The following is an 11,673-nucleotide window of genomic DNA, read 5'->3' as shown; positions in this document are numbered from 1 at the left end:
ATTTAATTTTTTTTTTTTTATCTGAAACCAAAATCCGAATTCCAAATATGAATTTTTTTTTAACCATTAATCCAAATTTCGAAAATAACAAGAATTATACAGCAAAATTTTTTCAAATTTAACAAAATATATAACCAAAAATTGTTAAATCTGAAAATTTCAAAATATATTGCAAGAACCAAATTATATTATTCGATTCTCAATGATTCAACATGAAGAGGCTCTGATACCACTTGTTAGATTATTTAATACTTTAAAATACTGGATCTTTCATGTTAAATCATCGAGAAATATAAGAATTAAAGCGGAAGCATACCTGAATCTGACATGGTTAATGCAATATGGATTTCGCGGTATGATCTTCCAAATCTACACGCAATCTCCTTTTCCTCTCTGTGATGGGATGCAGTAGAGAATGAATAATTTTGTTTCGTTGCGTGTGATCTGGGGACCATAACCTATTTATATGAGGATGCCCTTTGACCTAATTCGGCCCATCATAGAATTAGGACTTGGGCCCGATCTCTACACATATGTAAACCCATACTTTAATTGGATACATTAAAGCCCAAAAAACCGAAACCTTATTAGATCACTTTAAACGGGCTCGACCGAATTCGATAGCCTATAATTTAACACACAATTATTCACACATACAAGCCCATCTTTAATTAAAAATCCTTACAAAACGTTACAAATTATATATAATAGATAATCTGTTCAAGTCCCGGACCCCGGTTAGCAGTTTAGACTACTAATCATTCCAACAAAAAAGAGGGAAAAAATGATATTATAAAGATAGGAACTTTCAGTAACCATGATGGCTTGTTTGGTGAGTTAGTTTCAACGGCACTGGATAGTATTGTTGAGTTGAGTGACTCAAATTAGGAGTCCTTGGCAGTGGCGTAATGTGACTTGGAGTCATGAAGAGTAGTAGACTTGAACTAGGGCACCAAGGAAACGGAAAGGAAGAAGAGTTTTCGGGTGTCGCAAGGTTTTTTCGTTTTTTACACATTTTTTCCTATTTGTAACGTAATTTCATGCCTTTTATAACTCCTTTTAGGGTTGGCTCGTGTACTATAAATTAGAGGCTCCTCTAGTCAATTTAAGAGAGTAACAGATAGAAGCCAATTCTAAATTACTTTGTATTCTCCATATTGTTGAATTAATAAATATCGTCCTTTGCCATTAATCGTTTGTTTTTTCTTTACTTCTAAACCTTGTTTTTCGGTGTGTGATCTAGTATACTTCAATATTGTCATATAATTTCGTTCTTTAAAATTCGGGTTGGAATTAACATGTGTTATTGAAGCTTCCGCGCCCCAACAAGTATATTAAAAAACAAAAAGAAATTAAATTTTGTCCATTTTAGCTTCCAGTCGTATCTAATACTTGAATATAAAAACGGCCACAGCCTTTAGATAAATAGTATTTCTCTACAGCCTATTAGTCTATTCAAAGAGAGATCAAAATTCATAGAAAGATGCAGAAAGATTGGTTCCATGAAATGCAGAGTCTCAAGGAAGTTCATAAACTAGGAGACTTCCCAATTCCTCAAATCCTACAACATCAGCTAATTGTCCAAGTCTGTGCTGCATCTTTGAATCCTATTGATATCAAGTCGCGCTGAAAGCCCTTGGCCCCTACAGATTTACTGGTGAATGCAGATAATTATTTACTATTAGATCGTAGAGTTTAATCGATTCCTTAAATTCACAAACTTTAGTGATTAGTTTACAAAAATTATAAATGGCATTTGGAGCACTTTGTTCTTGGTTGTGGCACAGATGGTATTGTTGGAAATTTACTTAATCATGTACAGTGGAAACTAAATTATTTTTCAATTCCCACCGTGGATCTACTTTATGTTTAGATAAAAATTGTGTTTAGAATATTACCTTCAATAAATTATGCAAACCCCTTTGCTAATATTGGAATACAAACAATCAAGATCTGTAATATATATTTATTCATTTGTCCAATCTCCAATGAAAATTCAAATAGGTAAACAAGATTGAGAGAAGTAGGACTTTCTTTGCTTGTACTAGCAAAAATATAATTATGTTCTCTTCAAATTATTTAAGCCATAGCAACCTATTAATGTAAGTCCAAGTGGATTTGGCCCTTTTATTCAACTTGTCCCTGTTCAATATTTAATTAAATTTAGCCCATGAATTAATTATTCAATTAATTAGTTCGGGTCTATTAACAAGCAACCTACTTGTTCAACACTTGTCAATTAATTAATTGGTAAATCTTATTCTTCTAGATCATCTTTTGTGTGTGGCTTATTAGGTTTTCGATCAAGATGTCTAACGATGTGAATTATTAATTTGATCTAATCAAAATCGATAAATTAAAATACCTTTTTGTAGTTTATCGCCAATTCATATCTGTTGTCCGAAATTGATAGCTAGCAATGTATGTGGACAATACATGTGATGAAATATGTCACGTGGTATGACAAAATCAAATTTGTTCATTTACCGTGAAACTATAATTTCTTCGTTAATATGATCCGATCGATTACGAGATATGGAAGTGTGTCAATCTCGATTATTGATCATATCTTTCATCTTACAATTAAGTCAATGTAAGTTGAAAATTTATTCTCCACTTATGAATACACCCCCCGGCCAAGGATTTTGTTATTAATTTAACTGAATGAAATGTAGATCATAATCTCTTACTATTTAAGAATGACGAATCCTTTATTGATCATTCACAACTTTCATATGATTCTTGACATATCCGAACGATGTCATATTAGCGACCCTTGGTAGAGTAACATTCAATATCACCAAAGTATGACTGTCCTCTTATAAAGCACTATGCTGACTTCAAGTCGAGAGACCAACTCCACTACTGAACGTTAGAGATTAATTACTAATACTTAGATGTCATCCATGTGGAATCTCCACGGCGGATTTCCAATGTTATGTTCTATAATAAAATATCAACGAGTTTATTTAAGTGTCATCACATTTTAACTTGTGAGATCAGAAACTTACTCCATAAGTAATAAATACCACACGTGATGGTCTATCCATAATAACGATATCGGTATCTTGTTATTTCTTGCGACCATGAATGATTTAAGATTCAGTCATATGTAAATTGTATATCACAATCACAACTCCTTGTGATTAACAAATTACCAAAACTTGAATTTACGAATTCTATTATTTAATTTATTAATATAATAAATTAAATAATAGATTTGCCAAAAATGAAATGCATCAATTATATATTAAAAATGTTTATACCCAAAGTTCATTGGACCTAGGACATAACACTTATATATATTGTGGTAGGTAAAGGAGATTAGGCTACAAGATTCTGAGTTTGCGACAAGGTTTGTCATCGAAAATTTCAATACAGAGAGGGAATTTAAACAACTTGGGACCACGACACTTTTTATTGTCATGGAGAAGACTTTGGTGGCAATGAAGCTGAAAAACCTTTCATTCGAGGAGGCAGCTAGCATACAAGTGGCAGTTCAGATAGCCATGGAAGGCTTCAAAACTGCAAATTTTAAAGAGAATCAGACAATTTTGTTTGTAGGCGGAGCAGGTAGTGCTGGAAGCCTAGTTATTCAGCTTGCCAAGCAATTGTACAAAGCTTCTTGTGGCGACAACCTCCAAAATTGCCAAGGTGGAGTTCCCAAATATCTTGGGAGCCGATAAGGTGGTTGATCATACAAAAACCAGAAATGGGGAAGTCGAGGAGAAATATGACCTTGTTTTACGATAATATTGATAACTTTGTTATAAACATATTGATAACCCTACCACACATTTTCGAACTGGGTCATTAAAATCAAACACCATATTCATTCCATTGTTCCATCGGTTCTATTTTTTTGGCCCAATCGATTCAGTTAACCGCGATTTCGATTTTGACAATTCGAATTGGCATCCCTAGTAGAAATTCATTATATCAAAAATGATCACAAACCACATATTTCTCATAATTTTAGTTTTACCACATATGTCGCACTGCAGATTTTTCGACCGGGCCAAACAAATTTCGGGCCTCCGTGCTCTAATAGTTGAATCAGTCCGTGTTGAATTGGTAATGTTCCGTGTTTAATGTTTGTGTTGCGTAAATTTAGGTGCACAATATTAGAGAGAAAATAATAATAAGAACATGATATTTTAATGTTTGTGTCGCGTGAATTTAGGTGCACAATATTAGAGAGAATATATTGAGAAAATAATAATAATAATCCGATAATTTAATTAATTAATTTCCAATATACTTGATTTTCAAAAATAATTCTCAGTGGCTTGGTTTCGCAATAATAATTGGCTGATTCCACAAAATAATATATTAGCTCACCAAAAAGGGAAAATTTCTTTTCTTAGAGGGTAAGTATGCCCATTTTCAAAATTAAGAACAAAAGTTTAAAGTTTTAAAAATCAGATTTTTATTTTATTTTATTTATATATTAATTTATTAAATATGCATTTTATTAATTAAATATATTCAGGTCAAATTTTTGTCACAGTTAACTAATTAATTAATCACAGATTAATTTTTAGTCACAATTTATCAAATCATTGATCACAACTTATATCTTAGTCACAAATAAAAAATTTTATATGTCACAGAATTTTTTCGATCGTGAATCCAAAACTTTTATTGGTCATAGCTCAAAACTTTTATTGGTCACAACTCATTCAATTGTTGCAAATTATTGAATTAATTGGTCAAGATTAATTTTTCGATCACAACTTAATCAATTGGGAGTCACAGTCACAATTTTGTAGGTCATGTATTCAATTATAAGTCATAATTACTGGTCAAAGTCACAATTTTCCTCGCCACCAACATCGCCCCGCCACACCCCATTGCCACAATTGGGAGTTACAGGCAACTAAATGGTTGGTCACATATGTCAAATACTAGCCATAGATTGGAAGACGACGCTGTAATGAACACCGCTCCTCAAACCGCCATCGTCGCCACCACACACCAACACCACAGATCGACAACAAATCCATGATCGTCACCTCAAGATTCACAGATTCCACAATAGATCCACAGATTGAGCAACAAACTCCACCCACCGCTACCATCTCCATCATCTCAAACAAGCCGGTGCTCTCAGGCCCATCACACCATAGCGACCATCTAACAAAACCCCCCCAAACCCGCTACCACCTCAACCCTGTAGCCACCACCATCCCATCATGCCACCGCCACTAGAACGCACCAACGGAGGGACACCAGATCATACCACCGCTACAGATCGCCCAATCGACCAGTCGCACCACTTTCACAGAGATCGCACCACCACCATTCACAAATGGGTGGATCCGCTTCATAAATTCCATTCATCGCCGCGCGCACACACCCACGAACACACACACACCTAGCCGAACACACGCTGCCACTGCAGTTGCGATTTGCGCAGCGTGACAACCGCACGTGACAGTCGCCTGCCACTGCATGTAGATTTCTGCCCGCCAACTCCACCACCGTCGTGATCTACACTGCAGATGCCATGATGGAGACGGCGACGGCAAGAAGAGAGAGGCAGATGAGAGAGAGAGAGAGAGAGAGAGAGAGAGAGAGAGAGAGAGATGTGAGACGTTAGAGAGAGAGAGACGTGAGAATTGGGGATGAGGGAATGAAGAGGGTTGAAGGTGGGTTGGTTTATAAATTAATTTAATTTAATAAAATTATTATTAATATTTTATATCTATTAATTAATTAAAACATCTGATTTTGGAATAAACAAACATTGGGTGTGATTTGTGAATTTGGAATTTTAATCATAGGGAATGGTGTAATTTCCACCACCAAAAATCCCTATGTAGCCCAATTCCTAAGTTTTAACTAATCCTAATATTTGGTTTTAGTTCTGCCCCTGGTTGTGGGCTAGGCGCTCTTATCGGATGGCGAAGTGGGCTCAACGGTCTTCATGGGATGTATGTGGCGCTTAATCAATTTAAGAGCACGTCCAAGAGTGTTATTAAGAGCGTGTTTTACAGTCTTTAAAATTTTAAATTCTTTGCTAAAATATTATTCTCCATCACATATTTACACAATAAAATCTTCTACACACAAATTAATAAGGTTTCTTTACGTTTTAACTATACATTTTCCAACACATACTATTCAAAACTCTTTAATTTGTCAAATAAAGTGTGACAAACAAAAGCTAAGTGCTTATAAGCAATAAATTTTATGGAATATGTAGATAATAAGTGAATAATAAATTGAGTCCTCTAAAATGTAGAGATAGAAAGTAACTTCGATTAACTTAAATAAAATTTAAGCTTTAGCTAACGTGCCCCAAATGTTTTCTTACCTCACCACGACTTGTTAGCCACCGAAGAAAATGGCACATCTAATAAACAAATATGCTACACTTACACTCCTTTTGACATCATCTTTGACAGCCCACTTACATCACACAAGTGGCCCCATGATTAAAATAATCGTGGGGCCCATTCATGTGAGTGGGTTGTGAAGCTGCTTGGCATAATTCTTTAATAAAATAGTCCAATATCCCCACAAGTATCATCGATTTTCCACCATAAAATTATACACGAGTCCCATTACAGAATACGCCAAGAAAGCAATACCCTATGGAGTTCCTATTGTTCCTGTTCGTTTTATTTTCTATCATGTGCACATGCACTTTTTTCCTAACCTCAAATTTAAAGCACCGGAAATCCGCCGAGCTTCCTCGAGCATGACAAATTTTCTATGCCGTAGTTGCCAGTTGATAATCAATGGCGTAAACTTTGCAAAATATTGAAAGAACAGATGTTTTCACTACAAAGGCTTGACGCAAGCTGGGGCATTCGACGAGAAAAATTATAGAAACTATGCGACTGTGTGAATCAATGTTGTGTTAATGGTCATCTAGTGGATATAGCTGAGGCTACATTTACAACCACACTTAACATGATATCATCCACTCTTTTCTCAGTTGATTTTGCTGACTTCAATTCTGATTCCTCTCAAGAGTTTAAGGATGTTGTGTGGAATGTAAATAAATGTATTGGGAGTCCTAATCTTGCAGATTACTTTCCAGTTCTTAAAAATGTTGATACACAAGGCATCTCTTGCAGAACCAAGTTTTATTTTGGAAAATTATATGCAATTCTGGAAAGTATTATAGATCAACGGTTGAAATCCAGAGGAACATTAGAGAAAAATGATTTACTGGAAGCCCTTCTTGATCTCTACAAAAAGCTTGAGCCAGAATTAGCCCAAAAAGATATAAAGCATCTACTAACAGTATGTTGGGCGCGGAAGCTCTAAAAACACAAGTTGATTCCAATGGATTTTGAAGAATGAGATTATAATAACAATTATGAAGTAAACTAGATCATGAGATGGAAAACAAGATTAAATTTGTAAAAGATGAACAAAAAAAATTAACGCAGAGGAAACGACGTTTTTATTAAACAATAAGGAGAACACAAGCCAATTTAGCTAATTGTTACAATCAAAACTGAAAAGAGGTGCCTCTAATTTATAGGCCACGACCAAAAACCTAAAAGAGTCATAAAATGTAAGGAAATATATTATGAGCCTAGCATCTTTAGATTTTTCATACATTGGGTAGAAAAGTATGTGTGGTAAAGCTCAGGTTTATTTTTTTCTTTGAAATACTTTGGGATTGGGTTGGTGAGTGAAATTCTATATGTTTGTAACAATTTTTCATATAGTGAAAAGTTTTGACGGTCCGTTTAATTTGTGCATTATATTCTTTATTTTTCTTGTTTGCTAATATTCTTTCAAACAATTAAAGATTCTGTGGGTAAATAGAAATAAAGGGAATCGACGTAAAATTTTCCAACAAGCGGTTTTAGAGTTTCAGGTGGTTCGGAATATTGGAGCAACAGAAAAATATGTCTTTGTTGAAATATGACGTGGACAAATTTGACAAGAGAATCAATTTTGGCTTGTGGCAAGTACAAGTTAAGGATTTATTGATTTAAGCTGGACTGCACAAGGTTTTGAAAGAAAACCCAACCAAGAGTTCTGGCAAGATTGACAACTCCATGAGGAAGAAAGCAAATTGTATGAAGAGAAATTGTCGAAAAGGTGTAGCAGGATCGACTAACTGCTTGGGGTCGGACAATGCGTCTCTCATGGTGGAGGAGGACGCGGATGTGGTGCTATAAAGTAAGATGGAAACATCCTCATGGCATGTTGCTAGTTGCCATGATAGAGGATGTATTCTTACTGGCGCGGGTCAGCATATCTACACATAGTATTGACTGACATTTGATGCAAGGTGTATAGGTATGTGGTGGTGTTTTGATGTCGATGGTTGATGAGCTCTCTGAAAAAGTCAGTGGGAGAGTTGCACCATAACTATCAGCAGGGTTGTTTCGACATGTAGCCGATGAAATGCTCGGAGTTCGCGGATAATTCTGAGTAGTTGTACTTATATGGTGGATTATGGGATCGTTAAAATGTGTCAAAGGCTTACCTGTTTTTACCAAGTATTGTGATTAAAAGCTGTAGAAGAGATGACAAGATTTTGACTCGTTTTCGACAAGGTGGAGATTGTTGAGTAATTACCTCAAAAGTCAAAAATTGGAAGACTTCTATTGCAAATAATAAAAGGTAGTTATTGTATTAGACTACTTCTAATTAAAGTTGAGAGCATCCTTGTAGAATTTGGTCTCCAGTTTACACTCGGTTTTGAAGTCTTGCACATGAAAGAATCCTTGTTGAGTAAAAAGAGTCTTGTTTGAGTTTAAATTAAACTCTATTACTTGATTATTGATCCTATAAATAATGGATGTATTTCATTATTTTGGGTGTGGCCAGAGAGTTGATCTGAGAGAAAAATATTGTAAGCCTAGCATCTTGAGATTTTTCGTACATTGAGTAGAAAAGTATGTGTGGTAAAGCTCGGGTTTATTTTTTCTTTGAAATACTTTGGGATTGAGTTGGTGAGTAAAATTTTATATGATTGTAACAATTTTTCATATAGTGAAAAGTTTTGACGGTCCGTTTAATTTGTGCGTTATATTTTTTATTTTTCTTATTTGCTAATATTCTTTCGAACAACAAAAGATCCTGCGGGTAGAAATAAAGAGAATTGACGTAAAATTTCCCAACACAGTAAAGACTATACTTAATTTTATTGCTCTAGGAATCTAAGAAGAAACACTTAAATTTTCTCTCTTGGCTTTCTATTTTGTAGGATTTATTTCTTGGTAGCACGGATACGGTTCCAGCTGCTGTTGAATGGGCAATGGCTGAATTACTCCGGAACCCCAAGAAGATGACCAAAGCTAAAAGTGAGCTTATTGATGTGATTGGAGAGCATGATGTGATTCAAGAATAAGATATTTCAAAACTCCCTTACTTATAGGCCTTAGTGAAAGAAATACATAGGCTTCACCCCGTCAGACCCTTTTTAGTACCTCATAAAGCTGTGGTCGATGTAGAAATCAATGGTTACGTAGTCCCCAAAAATGCTCAAATACTAGTTAACATATGGGCAAGCAGTAGAGATTCAAACATTTGGTCCATTCTCGATTTGCTTATGCCAGAAAGATTTTTAGATCTCAAAATTGATTTCAACGGCCAAGATTTCAAGTTCATTCCCTTGGTACAGGTAGGAGACTATGCCCGGAATTGCCTTTGGCACACCGGGTAGTTCATGTCATGTTGGCAATTTTGATACGCAACTTTGATTGGAGACTTGAAGAGGGACTAAAACCAGAAGACATTGACATGAGAAATATACAACTACTCTACACAAGGCCACACCTCTCAAGGCTTTTCCAATCAAATTGTGATCTCTATCTTTGTTTTATAAGCTGAAGAGTGATTTTACATGTTTTATACTGGTGAATAAAAGACGTATGTTTTATAAGCGGAAGAGTGATTTTACATGTTTTGTGATTTCTATCTTTGTTTTATAAGCTGAAGAGTGATTTTACATGTTTTTCATTCCCTTTGGCGCACCTCTCAAGGCTTTTACATGTTTTTCCTATGTGTATCACATACGCAATGCAGGGTGTCGAGCATCTTAAAATAAAAAACGTGAGTTACTTCCTCTATAGAAAACCCAGATCCTCTCGCCACTAATTATACTCTTTTGAAAATATGTTGACTTTTCTATACCAATGATTGAACATCATAATTGATGCATATTTTTTTAAATTATTAATTTTTTGGTGTAAATATTATAATGCAATAATAGTAGCAACCACTACAATGGATATATTTCCCTCGTTTGGCCATATTAAATTACATTTAATTTTTCTTTCTTTTATTTTCAATCATGAAATTTTTCATAAAATAATATTACACGTAAATCGAAAACTTTTTATTCTTTTTTCAATCTCTCATTTTTTTTTTAAAAAAAACACTATTAATCCCATTTTCATTACCGAAAAATGTGGGCCAAATAGGGACATTATTTATTAGGAATTTTGGTATTCTGACAGGACTTTTGGACAGGCCCAAGTGACAAAGCCGAGGTGGCAAGATTTTCAAGGGCCAGGTGCAACCCCTTGACCCTATCACTTCAGCCTGCCAAAAGGCCCTATAACTATAGCATCTCTCATTTACTATAGTTCTTCATGGTATTAATTGAACTAGGGATTCATTATCTGTCATACATTTTGTACCTAAAAATTTTCAGTTGGGTCATGACTCATTATTATGTTTCCAAGAATTTCACACCTTTATTGGATCGACAATTTTTATCAATTTTTTCAAATATACATTTCATCAATTTTTATCAAATCTATTTAAAACAATTTTTTTTAACCAAACATGGGCTAAACTTTTAAATAAAAATAGGGAAAATTGTAGCAGCGACCCCTAACTTTTTCAATTTTTGCAGATTTTACCATAACTTTCATTTTGTGCCAACGAAGATCCTTAACCTCTCATAAATATGCAATTGCAGTCCAAATGGATTTGACCGTTAGTTGACCAAGAAAAGTGCACTTTGACCAATTTTGATTAAATTGAAAGGGGTAAAATGATAAGTTTAAAATTATCACATTAAATAAATAAACAAAAAAATTTAAAAATAAAAAATAAAAAAAATAAAAAATGGTTTCTCTTTCACCCTACCCATCCCCAGCCTACTCTCCACAGCTAAAAATTAGCCACCAACACTGACCGACACCTTCGATGCCACCATCGCCGATCTTCTTTACCAACACTCACTCATCCCACCCCCTTCCCCGCCGCTTCTTCAGATTAGTTTCTATGTTGGCTTCAATGGTGGCCTAAAAACTCTGGTTTTTGGTCCATAAAAACAAGATCGACAGGGGAATTTCTGGCCGCAGACTTTTAGTGTGTTTTAAGAGACTCATTTTAGCCTTGAATTGAGAGAGCCTAGTTACCATTTTTTGCTTCTGGAAGCAAATGTGAAATCAAATTCATAGAAAATTTGCAATAAGAAAATGTGGAGCAGTTTCGAGGTGGGGGTGGGTGACTGATGGTGAAGAAGATAATCGCTTGTGGTGGTGTCGGAGGTGGCGGCCGATGTTGGCGGCTGTTTTTTATTTTTATTTTTTTTATTTTTTTGATATCCAGATATCCCAACTTACACTAGACTAAATCCTGGACCCCCAAAATCCTTGCCCTTAGAACCTTGGAGAGGATAAATCGCGGGTTATGCCTCAACTGGATCACAAGTTCCCCCCACCGCCTGTACACTTCTAC

At 35.0% G+C, this 11,673-nt stretch overlaps 1 pseudogene; it reads left to right on the top strand.

Moving 5' to 3' along the window:
* Nucleotides 1-3,425: 3,425 nt before the first annotated feature.
* LOC111411527 lies at nucleotides 3,426-9,785 on the top strand (annotated as a pseudogene).
* Nucleotides 9,786-11,673: the final 1,888 nt, after the last annotated feature.

This window comes from Olea europaea, chromosome 15, assembly GCF_002742605.1.
Source record: "Olea europaea var. sylvestris chromosome 15, O_europaea_v1, whole genome shotgun sequence".
NCBI classification, from domain to species: Eukaryota; Viridiplantae; Streptophyta; class Magnoliopsida; order Lamiales; family Oleaceae; genus Olea; species Olea europaea.
The sequence above is the reverse complement of the archived record's forward strand: the minus strand, read 5'-3'. Positions and strand labels throughout refer to the sequence as shown.